We start from the raw sequence: 22,373 nt of genomic DNA on the forward strand, positions 1-22,373 counted from the left end.
AGTCCCATAGAAAACATCTAGCCATTTTTTTTTCTAGAGAAACTTGATTTTTTTATTATAATAACACTTTTTATGGCAATATTGTATTATTTTGGATGATTTGTTCTGCATGTGGAGATATATATTGTTTGCAAGAGCAGTATGGTATATATACAATGGGGTACAATTTCAAAGCAACGTCTGTTGGATTTCAGCCATCATATACCTAAAATCCCATTTGGAAATGTATCCCTTTAAGATTCAGGCCCACCCAGGAAGAATGAGGCTTTGATATGGGTCACATAGACCAAAGACAAGTGCCACTCAAATGAGAGAGAACTGCCAAATAAATGGCAAGAGAACCCTTCCCACCCAAATCAGTTCCTGCCTTTTAATTAAAATCTGCTCAGAGGGTGAGATATGTGGAGTAGTGGCAATGCTGGTAGAGGTCCTAGAGAGCAGCAGGTCAAGGCAGGGTGGACTGTGGTCTGATTCCCAAAAGCTCTTTCAAGAAGATTTTGTGCCCTGATGTGGTAGATACTGCTGTGGGTACAAGGTCTGGAAGTGGTAGTCACGCCTCCTCAACTGACCTTGGTTCAACTGGGTTCAACTCCTTGTCTCTCTGCCAGTTTTCCTGGGATGCTGGGGATGAGGTGAGGGTGCAGAGAAGACCATCTCCTGCTACACAAATACCATCTTTGTGCCATAAGGAAAGCCTGATTTCACCTAGAGCCAAGGCTTCTTATAACAGAAGCAGTAACAAGGTTATGTCATGCATCGGCTGGTTAACCTCAGGAACAGGCTGCATGTCTGCACAGAGACTGAGATATTAAACAGATCATTTCACCCAGTGCTTTAACCCTCTGTACAGACACTGCCATGATGACATTTCTATCTCCTCTTTTGCTCCCCACATTAGCAGGCTGTATTTTATTTTCGTTTGTACCACCGAGGCACCGTGACCTGAGAGAGGTTTGGTAAACACGATGCTTTGGAGCTCCATGGACAACATCCAGGTTAATCCCTGAAGTCCACGTGGGGGAAGACAAGACCAAGAATAGAAGCACAGAATAACAGAAGGGCCGGTGGCAGCTGAGCCGCTGTGTTTGCCTTATGGTGTCAGCCTGCTCTTTGAGGGAGGCTCTCCACCTTTGGGAAGGGATGTGCTCGGAGTCATTGAGGGCAAAGCTATGCTTTTTGGCTTGGTGCTGCCTGCTTCCCCGGCGGGAGCGCAGGTGGTGATCCAGCCTGCGCCGTACGGTTCAGGAGGGGCTGGGACAATGTGCTCCAAGGAGCCTGGCCACAAGCAGCCTTTGGGCAGAAAGACTCAGTGTAGACCACTGAAACCATAATGAGGGGCCTGAATCAAAACCACAGCAGGTCCTCCTTCAAGATCACTTTGGCACCCCTGCCATGTAGCTCTGGCCTGGCTCTCCCTGAACGCAAAAGCCCTTTAGGAATAAAAAATCTTTTTCTTTTTTTTTTCCATTTTTTTTCCTCTTTTTTCTTTTTTTATTTTTAAAGGAAGAATCCTTCCATCTATTTCAAGGCATGAGACTCCCTTATGGGAAGAAGCTACAAGATCGTCTTCAAGACCTGCTTTTGTTTCACCACATTCTTAGGCAAAGAATGAGAACTAGATTTTCTAAAAGCATTCATCTAAGTGCCCTCTCTTAATTGAAGAGACATTAAAATGGCTAAGACCTGTTAGTTTCTGTAGAAAAGCAGAGAAACACAAAGTGCTGTCTACTTCAAAAATAATTTCACTGAGATCTTCATCCTTAACTGGCCTCACACACCAGTTTCATGAGACTTGAGAAACTGAATGGGGCAGAAAATCCAGGCTTCAGTTTAGCCTCTGCAAAAAAAAAGAACAAAATAACATTCTTCTCACCTTCCACGCCGTTTCTTAAAATGTCTCTGAGATATTAAACAGCTGAAGTGGGGGACGTCATATAAAAATACCTATATAGCCCTTCGCATCTCAAAAAGTTATTGGAAAGACAATTCTTAGAAGCTTTTTTCTCCACCAACATCAGTGCAGTAGTCTAAGTGCATTCAGGGTTAGGATTGCAAAATAATTCGCTAAGCAAGAGCCAAGAGGGAGTCTGAGGATTGTGGCAGGTTTAAGACTTGCCTGTTAACAAGTAGGAACTTTTCCCATGGCATATGCAATACCTTGGGCCAGTGCAAGAAGTTCACACACTTGTTATGACAGATGCATAGCTCAACAGCCGGCGCTGATAGAAATTACATCACCCTTTCAACCACACCCACCGGCAGGGGAACGGAAATTCGGATAAATCTTGCTGGACGTGGCTCCTTAGGAAACAGACCCATCTGCCATCCCCCTTTCTTGGGGTTTCTGATGCTGTTATCTTGGATGCTCTCTTTCCTGGCTGGATAGCGACAGGAAGCATTTAGTAAGTGGGTAATAATAATTTCATTTTAATAGGAAATAGCAGGCTTGGAAGTGGCCATATGTCTGAGAACTGAAAAGGACCCCACAGCTTTCTGAGCATGTGTGGGAAACCCACAAGCCTTTGAAGCTTGTCCAAAACACACAGCCCATTTAATTCTTATATAATTGCCAGTGTCAATAGTCAGCGGGTATCATTTTGTCATATATTGTTTTAATCTGGGAGCAATAGTGTCTGACAGAGAGCACTGTGCTAAGTGGCAGGGAGCGGAGAGGGAACAGAGCACGGCAGTCATCGTTGGAGGACACTGTCTTTGTGTGCTGTGGGCCAGAGAAGACAGCAGTCTGATTAAAGGGAAGGAGGGGGGAAAGAGAAGGGCTCACAGGACAGAGTCAAACAGTAACGAAGCAAATCCTAGGCTCATTTTGAGTTACCCGCGCTGTCTGCTCATCCTGCTCCTTTGCTGGTGAATTGCCAAAGCGGTGGTGGTGGAGTCAGAGGGGAAGGATCTCTTGGCATGCAAAGGAGACAGTGTCTCTTTTTGTATGACTCCTCTTTGCTTCAGTGAAAGTCCCACTGAGTTTCCACCATGGCTGGTTCCAAGACTACTATTTCCTATTAGCATGACACTATTATTACTCTAATACTAATGCTGGCCAGGGAAGGTCAGTAGGACTGCAAGTAGCCTTGGAGTAACATCATCAGAAGAGCTATAAAAACAACAGAGAGTAGAAAATACAGAGGAAAGAGACTTACACGCTGTCCTTCAAGGAGTTAAGTACCTGTTTACACACGTTAGTAGAGTAAATATTTAGCAATGAACTGTCTCCTAGCTCATGGCATGTATGTGGGGCCCTTCCTGCCTTTCAAAGAGCGACTCTTCCTTCCCTACACCAAATAGAACAAAAGCTGAAGCATTCTTCAAAAAAAGTGGAAAGTCTATGGGCTTGGAGCACAACTTCAGAGGAGGTTTCTGTAACTGAAGGTCACTGAGGTTGGGAAGATGGTTAGCCTTTCTTGTTGAAAATACTGAACTTTGCCTTATTCATTTTAAAATTATCTACTAATTTCAAGGAGTAGAAGGGCCATCTTTTGTGCAGAAAAAAATGATGCTATGATGGTAGATACATGTTTCATATTCCCACAGGCAGGGGAGGGAGGAATCCCTCCATGCTCACGTTGCCCATTGCCCTGAGCACAGTGCTGATGGAGGGCAGGAGTGTAATTTGTGCAAGGAAGTACATCAGCAGTGTTTCCCTGACAGACGTTTTTGCAGCAATCAATCTGTTATAAAGACATAGGGATGGATCAGGATCTATGGCTGAGATAAGGGACACCACTACTGCAAATTTCACAGGAGCTTTTGGATGAGAAGGTCACTGAACTAATGGGTGCTGCCAGGACGTAGGCTGTGGTACATACAACCCATACCAGAAATGGAAATGCCTTGTGGATCTTTCCACATGGAAACTTTTCCAGTGAGGGGATTTGAACAACCTCCAAATACAGGTGCAACCTGAAATATGTTGTGGTGAATTAAGCGTTTATGAGTTAAATCTCTCTTGCTTTAAACCATTTGCCTTCATTTCCCAGCAACTCTCGAAGGGAGCCAGGATATTTAATCCACACTCTGAGTCCTCTGTCATTTTTTTAACCACACAATGTACAAAACTCTTCATATTTAATAAGTGCAAGTCAGCACATCTGGCTCAGGGTGCTCATCTGCTCATATTTGCACCCTTTTGCTGGGGATTTAAGCCTGGCTCTGATACAGAAGCCAAATAAACTGAAGACCTCCTTCTACTGAAATAAAGATAAGTTCCTAGTGGAAATATTTTACATTTTTTTGGCAGTTTTTTATATTATTCAGCCCAAAGTATTGCTGATGCAATTTTAATTCTGTTTTGGGAGCCATTTTATCTTGGTCAACTGCCATCTTTCAATCAAGCTGTCTTGGATATCACTCAGATTTCCATTGCAGTGCACTTCACAACTCTCATGCTCTTTATTATCTTGATCTGCAAGGCAGGACAGCACTGTCATCATTCTGCAGCAGAATGAAGGCATAGGCAGTTTGTATGATTTGGCCATGATGACCCAGAAAAAACCTCATAGATCAGGTTATTGATATTGTGTCTTCGAAGTCCCAGTTTAGCAACTAGATCATTAAAGCAACCACAGTACCCTTCCCTACTTTTATACCCAATGCACACATATGAAAACAGAAAAAGCAACTTTCAGAGACTTACCTGGGACTTTACGATACAAGAAAAATCCTAAAATCGATGTTTATTTGGTTCTCTTACATGTGCCTCAATCAAAACCTTCTCTTTTTGAAGACAGAACTAAAATTCTGCCAGTAACACTGTGGGGAACGGAGTCCTCTGCTCAGGTTTAGTTCTACATTAAAGGGTATACATGCTCCAGGAAGATCTGGGGGATGGTATTTCTTTCTTGCTTCTCCAAATCCTCAAGCCAATTTGCCTGTTGCATTGATATTCCAGACACTGTGATTAAATAACTGTTACTGCCTTTTTTTTTTTACCGGATCTCTAGAATCTGCATTTATATACTCAAAAGAGCTCAAAATTACTGTATTCTCCAGATGATGTGGTTAAATAATTGTTGATATCCTAATAGGTAGCTCCTCCAGACATTATGATTAAATAATTGCTAGTGTCTTTTTTGCTAATTTCTCCAGATTTTGTGGTTAAGTAATTGTCAGCATTTTGCTTATTGAATCTGTATTAGTTCTATTGATGTAATTACATGTTTCCCCTTCCCCTTTGGAAAATGTTATAACACATCTCTGAAGTGAATCTCATGGGCCTGATTGTCTCATTAAGTCCATGGGAATTTGATGTGTCTTAGGCAAAGGATACACTATGAAGTTACTGAGCAAGCGAAACGTGAACATGAGTTTCGCTCCTCTGCGGTGTATTTCTCTGTGCAGGCTTAACCCCCTACAACATCGAGTTGCTCATAGTTCAGTGATAGCCTGCATCGTGCTGGCCACGTTTATCTCATGGCAAAATTGTACAAATTACTTTGAAGCAGAGGATGCCATGTGAAACATGTAAACACCTTGTTTACTCTAGGACAGGCGTGTTTAAATAGCAGCACTTTGCACATCTTTTATTTCAGTATAAATAGCACTTCAATGTAAAAAGAACACAAAAATCATGTTCCTCGGTGGAGATGGTTCCAATTTATAACAATATAAGTGACTAGCCTCTCAACACTTGATCTCTCTTTAACTTAGATGAAAGAAGACATATTGAAGTACATGGGGAAATTATGTTCTCATCTCTTCTACCTCCCACCACCTTCTGTTTGCTGCTGCTAGACATCTTCCAAACTGGAGGCTGCATGGAACTGCTGCTGGTTAGCTTTGGCTACATTCCCACTCCATAGAAATTCCCACAGTTTTATTTCCTTTTACTGACGATTGGTGGTAGCACCTGCAAGGTTTTTCTCATCTTTTCTAGCACTGAGAAGCCTCATACTCAGGTAGAGGAACCTCACATGTAGGAAAACCTTTCTTCTCCTGTAGGAAAATCCTTTCTTCTGAGGCAAATGGATTTCTCATTGTGAGTAAATTGAGAGATTCATGAGTATTTATTGTAAACAATGTCCTATACTATAAAACAGATGCTATAAATATGTAGACCATATTGTTTAAACGTAAGTAGAATTAAGTATGACAGATGTATTTATGTATGATTTTTTCAGGTGTTATTCCCTTATACCAGGGATTCACACAAGTACTAGAATCAGTGGGAATTAAGGACCTGAATACCTTTAAACTGCGGATAAAAGGACAATTCTGACAACTTCTCCCACTAAGAATTTTTCACAGGATCTGACTTGAGCATTTTGGGGTTGTGTTCCCTATCCTGAACATTGCAATTTTCTGGTCTCAGGACTTCCACGTTGTCAATCACGGCACACATGATTACATGTCTCTATCCAAACTGTAGTGTAATGCATTCTCTTGCTGATGAAGCCTCATAGACCCTCCTTTACTAAAAAGAAAAAGTATTTAACCATGGTGCTTAACCATCCTTTTCTGCCAATACCTGCAAACAAGATCTTATTTAATCCATACCCTCAAGGAATCCTAAAACAGAGGAAGAGAAGTGGGAAATCAGACAGAGATGAACTACAAAGAGAGAGGTTCTTGGAATAAAGGAGCAAAGAGAATACTCAAAGAAAAGCTTCCTTTCATACTATCCACAGATATGCATAAGTCCTCCACTGAAGACAAGGATTTTCACAGAATCACAGAATCACTACGTAAGATGTGATCAAGTCCAACCATCAACCCAACACCACCATGCCCATTAAACCATGTCCCACAATGCCACGTCCACACGTTCCTTGAACACCTCCAGGGATGGTGACTCCACCACTTCCCTGGGCAGCCTGTTCCAGTGCTTCACCACTCTCTCAGTAAAGAAATTTTTCCTAATATCCAGTCTAAACCTCTCCTGGCGCAACGTGAGGCCATTTCCTCTCGTCCTATCACTTGTCACTTGGGAGAAGAGACCAACACCCACCTCTCTGCAACCCCCTTTCAGGTAATTGTACAGAGTGATAAGGTCTCCCCTCAGCCTCCTCTTCTCTTCTTCCTCTTCTCCTCTAAGAGAAAAAAAATTTCAAAGAAATACAAATAAATCATCTCTAACAAAAAAAAAAAAAAAAGCATTTTTAATTTAAAAAAAAAGGAAAAGCAAAAGCATTTCAGTACAAGATTTCATGGTTGTTAGAGGTATTAAAATCTGGTAGCTCAGCAGAGATGAGCTCCATCACCCCAGCTCTGGACAGTGATAAATCTGAGCATGTATTTTCAGTAGGCACACACGCAAATGCATATCTACACATACACACATACAAGGCTGGCCACACAGATCAGCACAGGCCGAAACAAACACAAACATCACCAACAGACTTCTTGTGCTTTGCATTTGCTAGCTGGAGTAGGACAATTCATTGCCCCAGATGGTGGATAGATCAGTTCCCATAGCTATCCCAGGTCACCAAGGGCCAGGACAGCCAGCACAAATTGTACCTGAAGCATGAACAATAAATGGCCTCAGTTCCTGGATGTGGTGAGTAATCATGCGTTAAGTAGGTGTGTTTACATGATTTCCCACAGCATAATGTTTCCATGCCAACCAACCCACTCCCCTTGTGTGACCACTCTACACTACAAATTGTTTGTGAAAGCTCTGGTGGCTGTAGGGCTGTCCTTCCCTGGGTTCGCTGCTTCAACCCATATTCTTGGATCTCTGCAAAGGCGGTTTTGCATTTCAAGTTGTCATCCCAGACCTCTACATGGATTTCCCCCCAGCCCTTTACCCACAGCATAAGGATACAGATAGACCTATCGTTACAGATACAGGTATAGATGCAGGCATGTATATTTCCCATATAATTTCAATCAAACAATACAGATAGATGTTTAAATTTTTATTTTTACTGTTTCTATCCCACCAACATATTAGTGTTTTTAACACCAGATTGGAGGCCAGTCCTTTCTCAGTAAGACAACCTCTGGCTGCTTGGGATGCTAAGTGCAGGCATAAGTGCCTGCTATTCCTTTACATTACCCCTTCCGTCACAACAACCTTATTGCCTGCATCCCATTGGGAGCCAACAAGAAGGCATCTGACACATTTTTGACTCTGTTAGGGCAATCAGATACCACTATAAACAGTTCTGGCCAGGCCCACCACAGGGTAGCTTCAGCACAGTCAAAGTAGAAGGGTCACATGGACTGTAGCCTTGGTCCAAAATGAATACAGCTAGTGCAAGGGGTGCAGGGTAAGGTATTTCAGGTGAAAGGAGAGACTCCCACCTCTTCATCAGCTCCATGGCTACTTCTCTCCATTACCTTTAAAGGAGGAATAGAGTTTGCCGGCCCTGAATAGTATGTGTTTCAAACTGTGCATTGCTTTTTTGACTTTAAACACCACTATCGTCACTACAACTGCACCATATGCCTGTAGTTTGAATATAGCCCCTAAGATCCCACCGAACCACTTCTGTCCTTCATAAACAATGGCTGATGACAACTTCCTTGACATGCACTGTGTGGTAAGATAAATTTATGAAAGATTTGATCTGGAGATCCTATGGTAATATGTGATCAGGTACATGGTGGAAATCTTCCCAGTCAGCTTTGTCTGTCCTTCACAATGTCAGCTTTCCCTGCCTCATTAACTTTGCATTTTTATTTATCTCTTTATTTTGGCCTGGGTGTTTTTCCCTCTGATTCTTGTGTGTGTAATAACAGCTTAGTCATCCATATGACCAAGCTATGATTATTCTAATTATTGTTCATCTGTGTATAGTGCCACAGATGTTTTTACAATGGGTGCTTTATACAGATTGCAAAAAAACAGTGGTATACAGAAGGTCCATAAGTGTTTCTGGCATGTTGGGAAAATTAATGTTCATATTTTGGGAGGGGACATGGAAACAAATACATATATTGAGAGACTTAATTGCCTTAGGGTCTAAAGGGTTTTTTTGGGGGGAAAGAGGGGGAGAATGATACTGAAAGACCTAGTAAGTGAGCGATGATTTGATATGAGCAGTGAAAGTGCTTGATCCCAACAACTGAATCTGTTGACACTAAAGAGCCCAAGACCCCTCAGGCAATGGGAAGGTCAGCTGGAGGCTGAAGTTCAAAGGACTGCAGTTCAGTTCAGCTGCAGGTCCAGTACCCTGCATGAGCCGTGGCTACCAGACTTGAGTTTGCTAGGACTTGACTTTCGTAGCATTTTGACAGGGGAATGAATCACAAGCAATGGTGAGCATTTTTAGGTGTTGTTATTATTAGGTTTTATTTTCTAACAAGAAGGATAAAATGTAAATTGTGCTGCAAAAGATGGAAAAACATAGTTTATCTAAGAAATTCAAGGCAAGCATGGACCCTGCCTGCAAAAGCCTGAAGAAATAAACCTATGTGGAGGGCAGGAGATAGTCAGAGTACACAAATGAGAAAAGCTCTTCCAGTGTTAGTCCTAAAGCATGCAATGTGTAAGTGCTGATCTCAGATACTTTGCATTCAATTCTCAAGGTAGGTTTCATCTCACAGACCTAGACACATATATTTAGTGCATATGTCCAGGTTTTTATCTGAGAAGTTTAGGAGATTTAGGACCTGATTCAGTTGCCTTAACATAGGCATCTAAAGCCATTTCATCTGAAATATGAAATAGAGTGTAGAGGAAGCCCATTCCCTTCTGGATCAGGATATCCATATCATGATGAAGCCATAGCTGTAATGGCATTAAATGTTTATTTGAAAGTAGCTGAATCAAGAACTAGGCACAGTTTGTGAAATCTGAAGAGTCATTCAGCTGACCAAGTACAGGTATCTTATTTTATCGACCAGATCTCCACTGACCTTAGATCCTTCAGCTGTCATTTATACACAGAAAATTAAGCACCAAATTTTAGCTGTGTTAATCAGTGAACTAAATTCTATGCTCAGTTTCATTCGTAACTAGAGAAGCAATGTCACTTTTCTTCTAATATATCCACCACTCTTGCAGTTTCAGAATTAAATTAGAGGGCACAGTTAACAATTATCAATAACTGAAAATTTATTGCCTGAAAATGGTTTCCTCTTGTGTTGAAAAGCTTCACAAACATGAAGGAGCATTTTGGGGAAAGCTGAAAGAGGGAACAGAGTATTCTTACTTTGGAGCAGAGGGAAGGACACAATGTCTTAGAAATATGACTTACCGTGAATATTTTTTTCAACACCAGAGAGCACAGACTGGCTTTTTCAAGAACACTTCGACAAAGGAAAATTAAGACTGTAAGGTCAGGGACTGTAAAGAGGAGTAATTCTGAAATTAGGTTAGGCACAGCAACTTGCTATCTGGTCACCTTTAATATGAGCATCATGATAGTCCAAACCACCATTAGATAGGAACCCTGTGCTGATGCCAGCAACTGAACTTGTTTCTTCCCATTTCATTACTGTAGAAAAACCCAGCTTCTCGGAACATTCTTCCTTATTCAGTCAGGCTCATATTCATTCGAATAATTGAAGACATCTGTTTCTAAGTAGAAACCTGGGTTAAAAAGCAGCTGCTCACACACAGGAATCTGTATGCCTATTTGAGATGATCTAGAGTGTCCAAGACATGCAAAAGGAGTTGGTGGATAGGACAGAAGAGACCTTCAGGCTCCTAGAATGACAACTAGAAGGAAGGATCCTCAGGGGCAGGGCAAAGGGCTATATGTAGACAATTGAATCATGCCCCTAATGAAATGAAACTCAGGCTTACACTACCTCCTCCTAAAGTAGACATCTCCCATTAAATAGGCCCAAAGATGACCATTTCTCTCATTAGCTCTCACGAGAGCTTGTGATGTCTAGGTCAGCTAGTGAGATCTATATTGTAGGTGTCTAAAATGAGGTGAGATGGATCTCAGCCTCTTTGTCTTCACATTCTGAAAGAGCCTGATCTCTTAAAAAAACCCCAAACTAACACTGTGTGCCTATAAGAGCTGAAACTGTCTCATAATGCACATACCCAGGGGATGAGTGACCAGAGACTTCTGCTGAGTGAAGAGAGGTCGATTCATTACGGAGCACTGCTGGGACCTGATGAAACACAAACATACTTGGGGACAAAATATTTATAGGAGCTGAATCATGCTCACCTATGGAATAGACCAGCATAAACAGAGGGAGCAGGATACATTTCTTCGGCTGTAATTGAAATAACTTCACCTTGGTCTAAAGTTCCTTCAGAGGTGTTGCAGTAACAGCTCAACAGCTAAACAGGATGTTTTGGTCCTCTGGGACAGAGAAAAATGTGCCGTAATGCCAGGAATTTCACATGACCATATTACCAGGAAGGGTCGAGGCATATAGGAAATCTCCTCAGAATTTAATGAACAAGGCCCTCTAAGGAGAATAAATCACTGTCCCTGGGCCTAAAATAAAAATTAAATCCCTGGAGTGAATCAGTTCCATTCCTTAATTTGGCAAAACATGGTCAAGACATTACTGTATTCACGGGAGTGAGAACCTGTCTGAAAGTTCACAGAAGTCAGTGGGGATGGATTTTATCTCACCTAACCTCAGGTGTCTACACTGCAGATTTTTTTAATTGAACAAATTTCCTCAGATTCCCTTTTTTGACACAGAGAAAGTGGCACCTTTAGGAAGTAATTCAGATATATTTTAGACATCCAGTTTACAATGCAATTAACTGCCCCCACAGTCCACTAACTAGATCTCCACTGACCATAAGGCATTCTGCTTTCAGGAAGAGGAACCTCAGCCTATTATGTTTTATTGTTATTTTTTATTTAACGCCATTGCACCTAGTACTGAACTCCAAGTACTGAAAAATTTAGAGCTCATAGTACTTAAGTTCCATGGCAGGAAGGTGAGACTCTGGCTGCCTTTAACCAGACTGCAGTTTTGGTGTGCAATTTATTTTTTCTGTACTGGTCTTTAAGTAAGTAAATGATAATTTAATTTGATAATGCTTGCAGGATCAGCAAACTGTTTTAAGGTGCAATTAACACTTACTGCAAAATGCTTTGAGCTCCCTGAATAGAGGGAGGTGTGCAAATGAAAAACATTTTTGGTATTGTCTAATTTGTGTTAGTATGTCTGTAGTTACCAAGAACTCCTCATTGTAACCTAATATCCATGCAAGGTCTTCCCGTTCATCAGCTCTCCTCTGCTTTCTGTTTCATTCAGGACCCACTTTTGGGATCAGCCTTCTCCCCAACAAGCTGTTTGGCTGGACAAAAGTAGAAATAAATAAAAAGCAAGTTATCAAAGTGGAGGGTTGATAGCACATACGATAAGGAATATCACAACCAAGAGTTGACCCAGGGCTTCCAAGAAAGCCCATGGGGAAGACCGTAGGTTGGTCTGGCACCATTGCTTTCCCCTCACCAACTATGAAGGGAAGGACAAGGACCCCCAGGTTGTTGTCCTATTGTTCACCTCCGGCACTTTACTTGTTATTTCTGTGTACAAACTCTGACTGCACACGCACAGTTAGTCTCATGCATCCAAGAGGAGTAAGAATTCATGTAACTAGGATTTCCAGTGAAACAAAACTTGGAAGGTTGGGGAGAAAGAGGGAAATCTGTAGAGAGAAATGCAGACCAAAAGTTTTCCTTATGGGGAGACAAGCAATTGAGGAAGAATGTTCAAAAAAAAAGATCCTTGCACTATCATAGAAAATAGATCAAATTACACAAACTTCTTTATGTATCCATTTTGCCTCATGTAGCAGAATCCATTTGCTTAGCTGGTGATTATGCTACGATGACACCTCTTCAGAGGATGGGGGTTACTGTCGAGGGCCAACAGACACCCATAGGAAAGAGTCCTATGTGGTCTGAAGTCCCTTTACTCTTTTTTGGCTGCTGTCTCTTAGCCTTCATGCCCCCTTCCCAAATGGTGGCCCACAGGGAGCAGAGACAGCATCATTATCCATAGGTCCTGGGGTGGCTTGAATTGCTGATGTCCTCCAGCAAACAGCTGTTCAACGGCTTCTCCACTTCAGACTTGCAATTTTATCCCCAAACTAAAAGGCGAACAAGAATGAATTAAACTGCTTTTCCCAGCCAGCCCTCAGGGGCTTGTTCACCGGAGTTCAACTCTCCCTTGAGCAGCTCACTGCAGCTCCAGCGTAAACTCTTCTGATCTTTCAGCTAGACTTTTTTCTTTTTTTTTCTTTTTTTTAATGAAAGGTATCATGTTCCAAATTAAACACTTGGAAACTTGCCAGTAGTATTACAAGCCTGCCTAAAATATGTGGAGAAAAGGAGAAGAAAACTGTTTTTTAGCACAGAAAAAAAAAAGTCTGGTAAGAAAGTCTTTCCAGCATAGGGGCTGTATGTGAAACAATTTACGAGAACTCTAAACTATTGAGAAACATGCCTGAAAGGTTAATTTCCTTCATGCAGCCCAGGTTAATGACTTACAGGGAATCAAGGAAGACAGTTCACTAATTTAGCTACTCCTTATGGATAAACATGTCAACTAATTTCTGCGGACCATGGTGCAGATATCCCTGAATTCTTTGGCCTGATGAAGGTGTGGTTTACATGTGTTGCACCAATTATTCAGTTTGTAGAAACGTCATTAGTCAGCACAACGTTGATGCAATGATGGTGATGTCCAGCTGGATCCTTGGTCCCACAGTCCTACATCTCCATAGCTCAAAGCCCGTGTCCCTCTGGCACTTTGTATAAATTATTTGAAGATGTGTTGAAGCAAAAAACTATCAGTCAGTCGTCTCTTTGCAGGGTAAGTACTGTCTGGAAAAAAATTGGTCACTCCCATTCTTTATATCTCTCTTCCTCTTTTATTTCTTCATATTTATGGAGTAGAGACTCAGTGGAAAAGAGAGCTTGTGATACAACTCTGAAAAAACCCTCTAGCACACTATAGTTAGGACACTCCTTTGAGAGGTAGAACCTCTTCAGTCTAACCCTTGCTTTGACTTGATTTGGGTAATCCTTAGGAAAACCTAATCTGTGGGAGAACCAGTCCCTCTCTGCCTGCTTCAAAGGATGTTTAAGCATATTATGCAAACCCAAATGGTTCCAAGAAGATTAAGTGCATAGTGTCCCAGAATAGGCTGGAGCAGTGTTTTCCAAAGCTGGTCATGACCCTACTTGGGCTGTGAGCCTGAAAGTGGAGTCACGATCCAGAAATGAGCTTGCAGTGGGAAAGGGTGGCTGGACATGGTGCTTTGGCATTCTTCTGTCACAAGAGTGATGGTACTCTGTTATCATTCAGGGTAGGAAGAGTCTGAACTACTTTGACGTGAATGATGACTAATGCTGGGTTTCCCACAGCTGGAGTGAGCATTGTAACTGCTTAGTAAAGGGAAGCTCTGCCCCTCTGTCCTGTTTCTGCAAAAGGTATATGGTTGCCTATTTTCTTCCATAGCAGTAGTCCCATGAAACGTGAAGTAGTTCTTCAAAAAAAGCCAAACAAAACGTTTCAGTGCTGGTATAAAAATGCTTTGATTTTTCATTTCTGGGACAAAAAAAAAAAAAAAAAAGAAATATTTCAGGATGACTTTTTGTTGTTGTTGGGTTTGGTTTTTTTTTCAATTCAACATCTGGACTGAACAAATTAAACTACTGTAGTCCTGATGTTACTGTTTTCCAGTGGGACTCAGGATTGCATCCTTCAGGTCATTTGGAAAAGACCCCCAGAACCTCACCGATGACACCAGCTTTCAATCACTCCCAACTTAGGCTCAGCACTCCAGGTTAAATACCTTGCACTGGGAATCTGCTGGTCTCCAAAGTAAGTAGACCTTTCAGTTCACTCTTCTTCCTTCCTCTGGCTGCAGGGGAAAGAATTTCATTTGGATTCCTGTCAAGACAGGTGTTGGTGGTTTCTCCTGTCCTGACTGTCACCAGGAGGGAACAGCTGATTGTTTCATAAGGTGCATCACAGAAACCACTTGTGGCTGGCGAACAGCATGCCTTTGGCCACCGTTGAGCGAGGTGAGGATGTGGTTCCAGTGAGGGTAGTTGGTGTTTGCTACTGGAATGCTGTTTTGGTCACAAAAGCCCTACTCAGGCGGAAAGGTTGGATACCTGCTCGCAAACACACGTACAGAAACACATGTACATTCACAAAATTGGGTCAGTCCCTGGCTGCTACCAGGCACTCAAATGCTCCAGCCCTGTGTGTGTTAAAATCCATTTTCATCAGTAGTAATCCTAGTTACGCTGCAGTTTCAAAGTCTGCTATTCCATTTGGGTTGTGATATGGTATCCAGGTACTTGGGGGTATAGAAAATAATTCATTCCCAAACTGAAGTCACAGTCAGACCAGGGTTTTCTAGGATGTAATTCTCTCGTGTGTTTTCTTTTGGGGTTTTTTGTTTTGTTTTTGGTGGGATTCTGCTGCTGTATATGTTTGTATGGGATGTGCATGTGTGCACATATCAGTGCATTTTCCTAGCTGAAAAAAACTCCATATATTTATGTTTTCTATTAAATTATATGCTGTGGGGTACAGGAAATTGGGAGAGAAGAGCGAGGAACGCTGGTTGAGAATTCAGTTAGGTTTTGTGGGAAAATTATACTCCAATTCATAAGTAAAGCAAATATTTATGATCTTTTAACAATAAGGCAGTGCTTGGGAACCCTCTTCCTATAATAGTGGTGATATGGAGAGGCATTCAGATACCTCAAATGTGGTACCTAGTGACATTTGAGATATTCAGGGCTGCTCAGGAGATAGGTGTGGAAATAGCAGATGGGACAGAGGACCTATGGAAGACTCGTGCTCTCCTGAAGCAGCAGCTGGACATCAGCCTAGATACTCCAAACAGTGTATAACTTAAACCAGAGATCGTAGGTGAAAAAAATTACTCTCTTTTTTAAAAGCTCTTAATGCTCACTTTGAGTGTGAGTATGGCAAGTACTACATGCCATTTCGGCTGTTATCTTAGAAGAACAGTTACTTTAAAATGTACACCATGTGTATGGAGATTGAAATTTTAGCATATGTCACAAAATAGCCCATCTAATTGCAGGTGGGATAATTTATTTGTGTATATGGATAGAAAAAACAAAGTTCAATTAAATCAAATTCTTTTCACAAGAAAAGTTGTTCTCTGAAGAGGAAGAGAAAATTTTTCTTTAGGAAAAAATGAAATAATTTTCATTTTGCATTTATTTTTAAAACATGGTTTATTTTGAACTCTCATTAGAATATTAAGTAAAATCACACTTTATAGAGAGGTGCTGAGTTGAAGAAAAACATATACTTCATTGGAATTTAAACTTTTCTTCATGTAAACTTTGGAAATACCAAATACAGTGTAACTTAAAATTACATGAAATGCAAATCTTTCTTATATTCTAAACACGCATTTTACTGGGAATTCTACTGAAGTTTTTCCTTCTAAGCTGAGGATGTCTTTGACTCTGTATGAACTCCATGAACACTACTTTAGTGAATTAAAATGAGATAATTGCTCCAGATGTACTGTGTTGGTTTGGTAAGTCCAGCCCTTCCCTAAAGATTACATTTGAGAAAACGTAATGCTTTAGAGACACTTAATTTCATGTACAGTCTTTTGTGTGGGAATCGCAAAGCGCGCTGCCTCTGTGTTGATATAGCCTGGATCTGGTGCGATTAAATCCCTGGGTCCTCCAGAGTGCCATTCCCAGAATTGCATCAGGGGATGGAGATGAAGAACGAGACCTGGAGGGTCCAGGGAAGATTCCTAGGTCCACCCAAGCCCAGAAGGAGTTATGGGCAGGTCATTCTCTGCCTTGAACCAAGACAGATACAGATATAAGCCACAGGAAGCTGATTGAAGGGATCTGTTATCACCACACGTGCTAAAGTGGAAGTTTTGCCTGTTTGTTAGTTTTGTTTCACTTTTACTGCTTAGTAAAGAGCGTGTTCATTTGTAGGACTAAACTCCTGAACTGTGATATGTTTTATGGCCTGAGCCGCTGGGGTCCTCCCATCACAATTACATTCGTTCAGTTTTGCCAGAGCATGTATGTTTTTCTTTCTAAGTTTAGGTTTGCAGAGACCCTGCTTTATGGACAGGTAAAAAAAAAAAAAAAAAATGGAGAAAAAACAAAGACATCATGAGCTGTGACTACGCTTCTGTATGTTAGGATAACATCCACAGGGCTGAAGAGAGGTCAGGAGCCCATTGTATTAGACACAGCATGAATACTAAGTAAGAAATGGCTTAAAACATTAAACACAAAAGCACAAAAGAATACGGATGGGAGAGCATCACTGAAAATGTCACAACCACAGGCGAAGCTTCAGCCAAAGCTTCTATCTTCTGAGACACCAAAGTCACATATCAAGCAGACATAAAGCCATAGGAAAGCTGCTTTCTTTACTTTCACTGCTATGAAAACCATCCTGGGTTGTATGAAGTGATGTAGAAGTATTTTAAAAATACTGGAAATGCCATCAGGAGAAAGCATTTCAAGAAATGGAAATGTGTCATTTAGGAGAAACCCTGGTACTGAACATCTGGATCTTTCAAAACTCAGTGAATTGAAAAGAATCATACAATGTGCTTCAGTGTGCCAAAATATGGGGGTTTTTTCATTAATAAAACGGTTTTGAATGGTAAAATGCCAATCTGCTATAGTTCTCAGCACCTTTTTTGGCTTCTTTTAAGTTGTCTGAGATTGAATTTTAAGATGGGAGGACACACAGACACAGTCTTACTTGCTTAAGAGAGCAGAAAAAAATTCTGCAATGTAAAAATGATGAATCACTCTGAATTAAGCAAAACATATATTTTTACTTTCTGAGTCATCAAAATAACTAATAAATTCTTTTTTTTTATTTAATATTTTTTTTGAATTGCCAATGAACTGTCAAAATGATAAAAATCAGATGTTTGCCTTGCCCTGTCTCTGCCTTAATCACACAGGTTAGGGACCCAGCGTGGTTCTCCTATATCCACACCAGCACCTTAACTACAAAATCAGGCTTCCACACAATGAAGTATTGAAACATCCACTACCTTCAGGCTTATTCAGAGGACACTGGAGTCAATGGGAAAAGCTCCTGTCAACTTAACAGGGCCCCTGGCTGACATTTGAGTGGAGATACTTACACCAAGCATTGTAAACACTCTCATCCACCATGAATCTCAGGTGGCTGAGCAGATTTCCAGCTGACCAATGAAAGGATTTGGTTTCCCTGTGTAGGAGAGCCACATGGAAGGCAGCTTATTTTTAACAAGGGAGCCTTAAGAGCAAGCTACATTATCCTCAGCTGAAATAGCTCATGAGTCCTGCCATCCCAGAAGTCCCCATCAAGATGGGAAGAATCGCCTGAATGTGTATGTCTATGTGAGCTCTTGCCAGCTTATGAAGTTCAATCCTGGAAAAAAGAAGCTGAACCAAAAAAAACCCAAAAAACCCAGGCTCGCACCTTTTCTTGCAACTCTTGCAGCTTGTCAGGTTATGACAGAGTTTCTGCTGACTTATGGTGGAAATAAAAGTCTACAGGTCACCCCCACATTAAGGACCCCAACACCAAGGAAAAGCATTGAAGTCCAGCTTGGCTGCGATAAATGTGCCTGAAAAGTGGAGTGATGGGTGATAAAAAGGAATGGGAGAAGGTAGTAACTCTGAAGAAGACCTGCCTTCGCATGAGTGTGGCAAGTATGTGGGTCTGGTGTTTGAACCCCAAAAAGTTCTGGAAAAGGGATGTAGGTAATCTGGGTGAATCTGGTACACTCAGTCACCTCCCTCTGCTCCCATTACACACACTAACCTTTGGGTCCATGGAGACTCCCTAAGCATATTCCCTTATGGAATGCGCACTACCGCACACCCGATATGCAGTGTATATTTTTATGGCACTTTTCAAGGTTTTGTCCCAAAACACTCCTCACTGAACTAGTTCAAGTCCAGGAGAGGGAGTGTAGTTGCTTTAGTACCTAACATTGGCTGAACTAATACACATTACATCTTAGCCATGAGAGCTCCCATAATACACTTAATCTCCTGCAGAAGATTCATATTTTCCCCTCCTGCATCCTTGGATCATTTTCTTTTGTTATGGTGACTTTACTGCGTGAATAAACTTCTCAACACCATACCATAAGCAGACACTCTTCCTTATACAATGCTCCTGTCCTCATAGCCTGAAGTGAAGAACAGTGTTCAGTTCTCTTTCTAGGTTTTTCAGGGAACTTAACTAGGAAAAAAAGTGAATTGTCAAACCATTTCAGGATAAGATGAACAGAGGAAATTTATCTAGGTGAAAAAAAAAAAAGAAGGATGTTTGCATTACTACTAAGAAGCAGCTGTCCTTAATTACCCTAAATGTAAAACAAAATTATTTGACTATTCTAAAAACTAGATGGCCATGTTATGACATCCATTTGTAGTAGCAAGACATTTCTGCATGACACCCGGGGCTACATGAACCAATGTAAATTAATATAAAAAGATTAAACAGATAGAATGTCCAAGACGTTTCAAGATGAGAAAATATTTTTCCAAAACATGTTGAACTTTTTGCCTCATAAGATTTTTTTTTGCCAAATGTTTGTTTTTATCCACTGATTAGGGATGAAGAAAAAGATTTTTGAGGAGACAATGTTTTCAGTTAAAACAATGATATGGTTTTTGATGAGTCTCCTAGATTCCCAAGAACTCCTTGAAGGTTATTCTCAAGCAGCCACTTTTGGGACGTATGTCTCTCACCTCTGATATTTCTCTCCTCTGTAGCCTGCGCAGCAGTATCATAGGAGCACTTGCCACAGACTCCTTTTTCTGTTTCCTCCTTCTACCACATGCAAGTTTCAAGTTTTATTATTGCAATAAAAATGCTTTATGTTGGCTTTTCCCAAGGACATTAAGAACTTATGTGCTGCTGCAAAATAGTCCTTTTCTCAAATGTACACTCCACATCATTTGCTGCAAATTGTTGGTGGTCCTTTTCCTGACTCAGAGCGCTCAGAAAACCAGAGTCAGCAGGCCGTTTTATGGATTCGTTTAGTGGCTGAGGAGAAGAGAGACCTGCCCCCATTTGTGTGGCCGACCTAGGCCTGAAGTACAACTGAACACCTCTACGTGGGGAAGGGACTCTACAGGGACCACACAGAGGATTCCCACCACTTTAGCCAAACACCAGTGCTCTTTTGGGTTGTCACCTGTGGAAAGGAGGGGATCTGACCAGTCCAGAGAGGACAAAAGGCTGCAGGGAATGTAAGTTGTGAACATCTACCAGGAATGATGTCTCTGGTTTAAACAGGGAGGGTTGTTCTTGGTAAGCAATCAGTTTTCTTCTCGTCGTGTACGGTTGCAGAGGACTCCTGGACACGCATGTAATTTAGCAAGCAGTGTGAGTGTTAGCTCCTGCTACAAAAAAAGCCAGGCCCTGACCTTCTTCAGGTCCTTTGTTGAAGAGACTAAAAGAGTCTGGGGGCTCTTTTGGTGGTCCAGAAACATAACTGGAAGCAACTGAAGGCTGAAAGAAGAGGAACCAGTAGACAAAGGTCCTGGTGGGACCTTTGGGAAAGCTGTGCGTTCAATGTTCTTAGGGCTAGATCCACAATGCTGATAGTTAAGGTAGTCATCTAATTGGTATGCAATAATTATATCCATCTCTAGACTTGATTCTCAGGACTCATTCAGTTCGACCTTCAAAAGCATTTAGGAACTCATGGAGAAGTGGATGTTCCTCCCCTACTATCCTTATCCTTTCCAGAAGAACATGTGTACCTCTCTAGGCGTTTAGCTGCTGGCCAGACTGAGGTGCCCAGGTACCTTTTGTGTGCGAGGTGCAAATTAGATACTTTGGACTGGGATCCAAGAGATGACATTATGGGCTGACTTTAGCTCTCCCATTTCTCAAAAAAAAAAAAAAAAAAAAAAAAAAAAATTAAAAAGCAGCAACAGTGAGCATGACTGTTAGACCTTGTCCAATTCCTTCTTCTCTCCCTGAGTTTTATCCAGTAACACAGCTTTAGGGTGATGCCGTTGAAGGCTGGAAGGTTTCATATCATGCCCTTCCCACAGACTGTAGAAAAATTACCTTTAAGTCCTTTTGCAAAACCAAGAGAAGGGGAGGTGGGGGGAGCAGAGGGCAGATTTCTCACTTCCTGGCAAGGGCCTTGTGCCTTGCGTTATGAGCGCTGTGGTGGACCCCAGGGTTAGTCAGAGCCTGGAGACAGATCAGACCCTGTCTTTTTTGAATAGAGCATGTCAAAAGACAAGAGATCCAATCTCAACAGCAAGGTTTCTAATACATGTCATCAATGTAACTCATTAAACAGTGAAATTCAGGTCAGCGTGAGACATTAAATGAAAAGATTTGCAAACGAGTTCTCCCCACTGTGCCTTTCAGAGATTTTTGGGAGGTCCTTTTGCCTCTGTCTTGCTTTCCCACCACCTCCTGTCACTTCCTGCATGAACTCCATCCCCTCTGAATCCCAAGTCCCTTTTTTCCAGTCACTTCTGAGGCTTCATTGTGGCTCCGCTCCATGCCAAAGGCAAGCCTCCAGGTCCCCTCAGGAAATGTCTCAGCCTGTCCTCATGCCCTGGGCTCTTGGCCAGACGCCTCTCTCCCTCTCTGTTTGCTCTCTATTCTCCAGAAGCTTTTCCCAACTGAGCCAGCCCAGGTATTTTTAGGAAAGAAACGTTTTCTTCCTCATCCCATAAGACTCTGCCTGACACAGAGCAGCCAGAAAAAGGCAGATTTCTCCTTTCTGACTATCCACACCCTTCTCTTGAAAAGTGCGTTAAACCAGGTATCAAACTATGTCATCATCTGACACAGAAATGCAACTAACCTCTTCCCCCATCCTCAAAAAAAAGCCCTTCTCTCTCTCTCCTTATCTCCTGTTACACAGGCAACTGCCATGTCCCCAGCCAACTTTATATGAAGACCTATTTCATAGAATCATTGAATGGTTTAGGTTGGAAGGGACCTTTAAAGATCTTTTAGTCCAACTCCCTTGCCAAGAGCAGGGACATCTTTCACTAGATCAGGTTGCTCCAAGCCCCGTCCACTGGGCTGATACTTGACCTTGAACACTTGCAATGATGGGGCATCCACAACTTCTCTGGTCAACCTGTTTCAGTGTGTCACCACCCTCATTGTAAAAAATGTCTTCTTTATGTCCAATCTAAACCTACCCTCTCTCAGTTTAAAACCGTTGGCCTGTCACTACAGGCTTTGGCAAAAAGTTTTGCTGTGTCTTTCTAATAAGCCCCTTTATATATCGAACGGTCTCCTCAGAGCCTTCTCTTCTCCAGACTGAACAATCCCAACTCTCAGCAGTATCGTCCAGAGGAATGTTGTAAGGACAAATGAGGTGCCCTGGTGGCAGGATGAATGTGGCTAGAGAGGTAGCATGGATAGAAAATAGAAAGCAGGTAAAAGAAACTGCCAGGTTCGTTATCAAGGGGACATCTATCCTCTTTTAGCCTCACTTT

Source organism: Gavia stellata, chromosome 6, assembly GCF_030936135.1.
Source record: "Gavia stellata isolate bGavSte3 chromosome 6, bGavSte3.hap2, whole genome shotgun sequence".
NCBI lineage: Eukaryota > Metazoa > Chordata > Aves > Gaviiformes > Gaviidae > Gavia > Gavia stellata.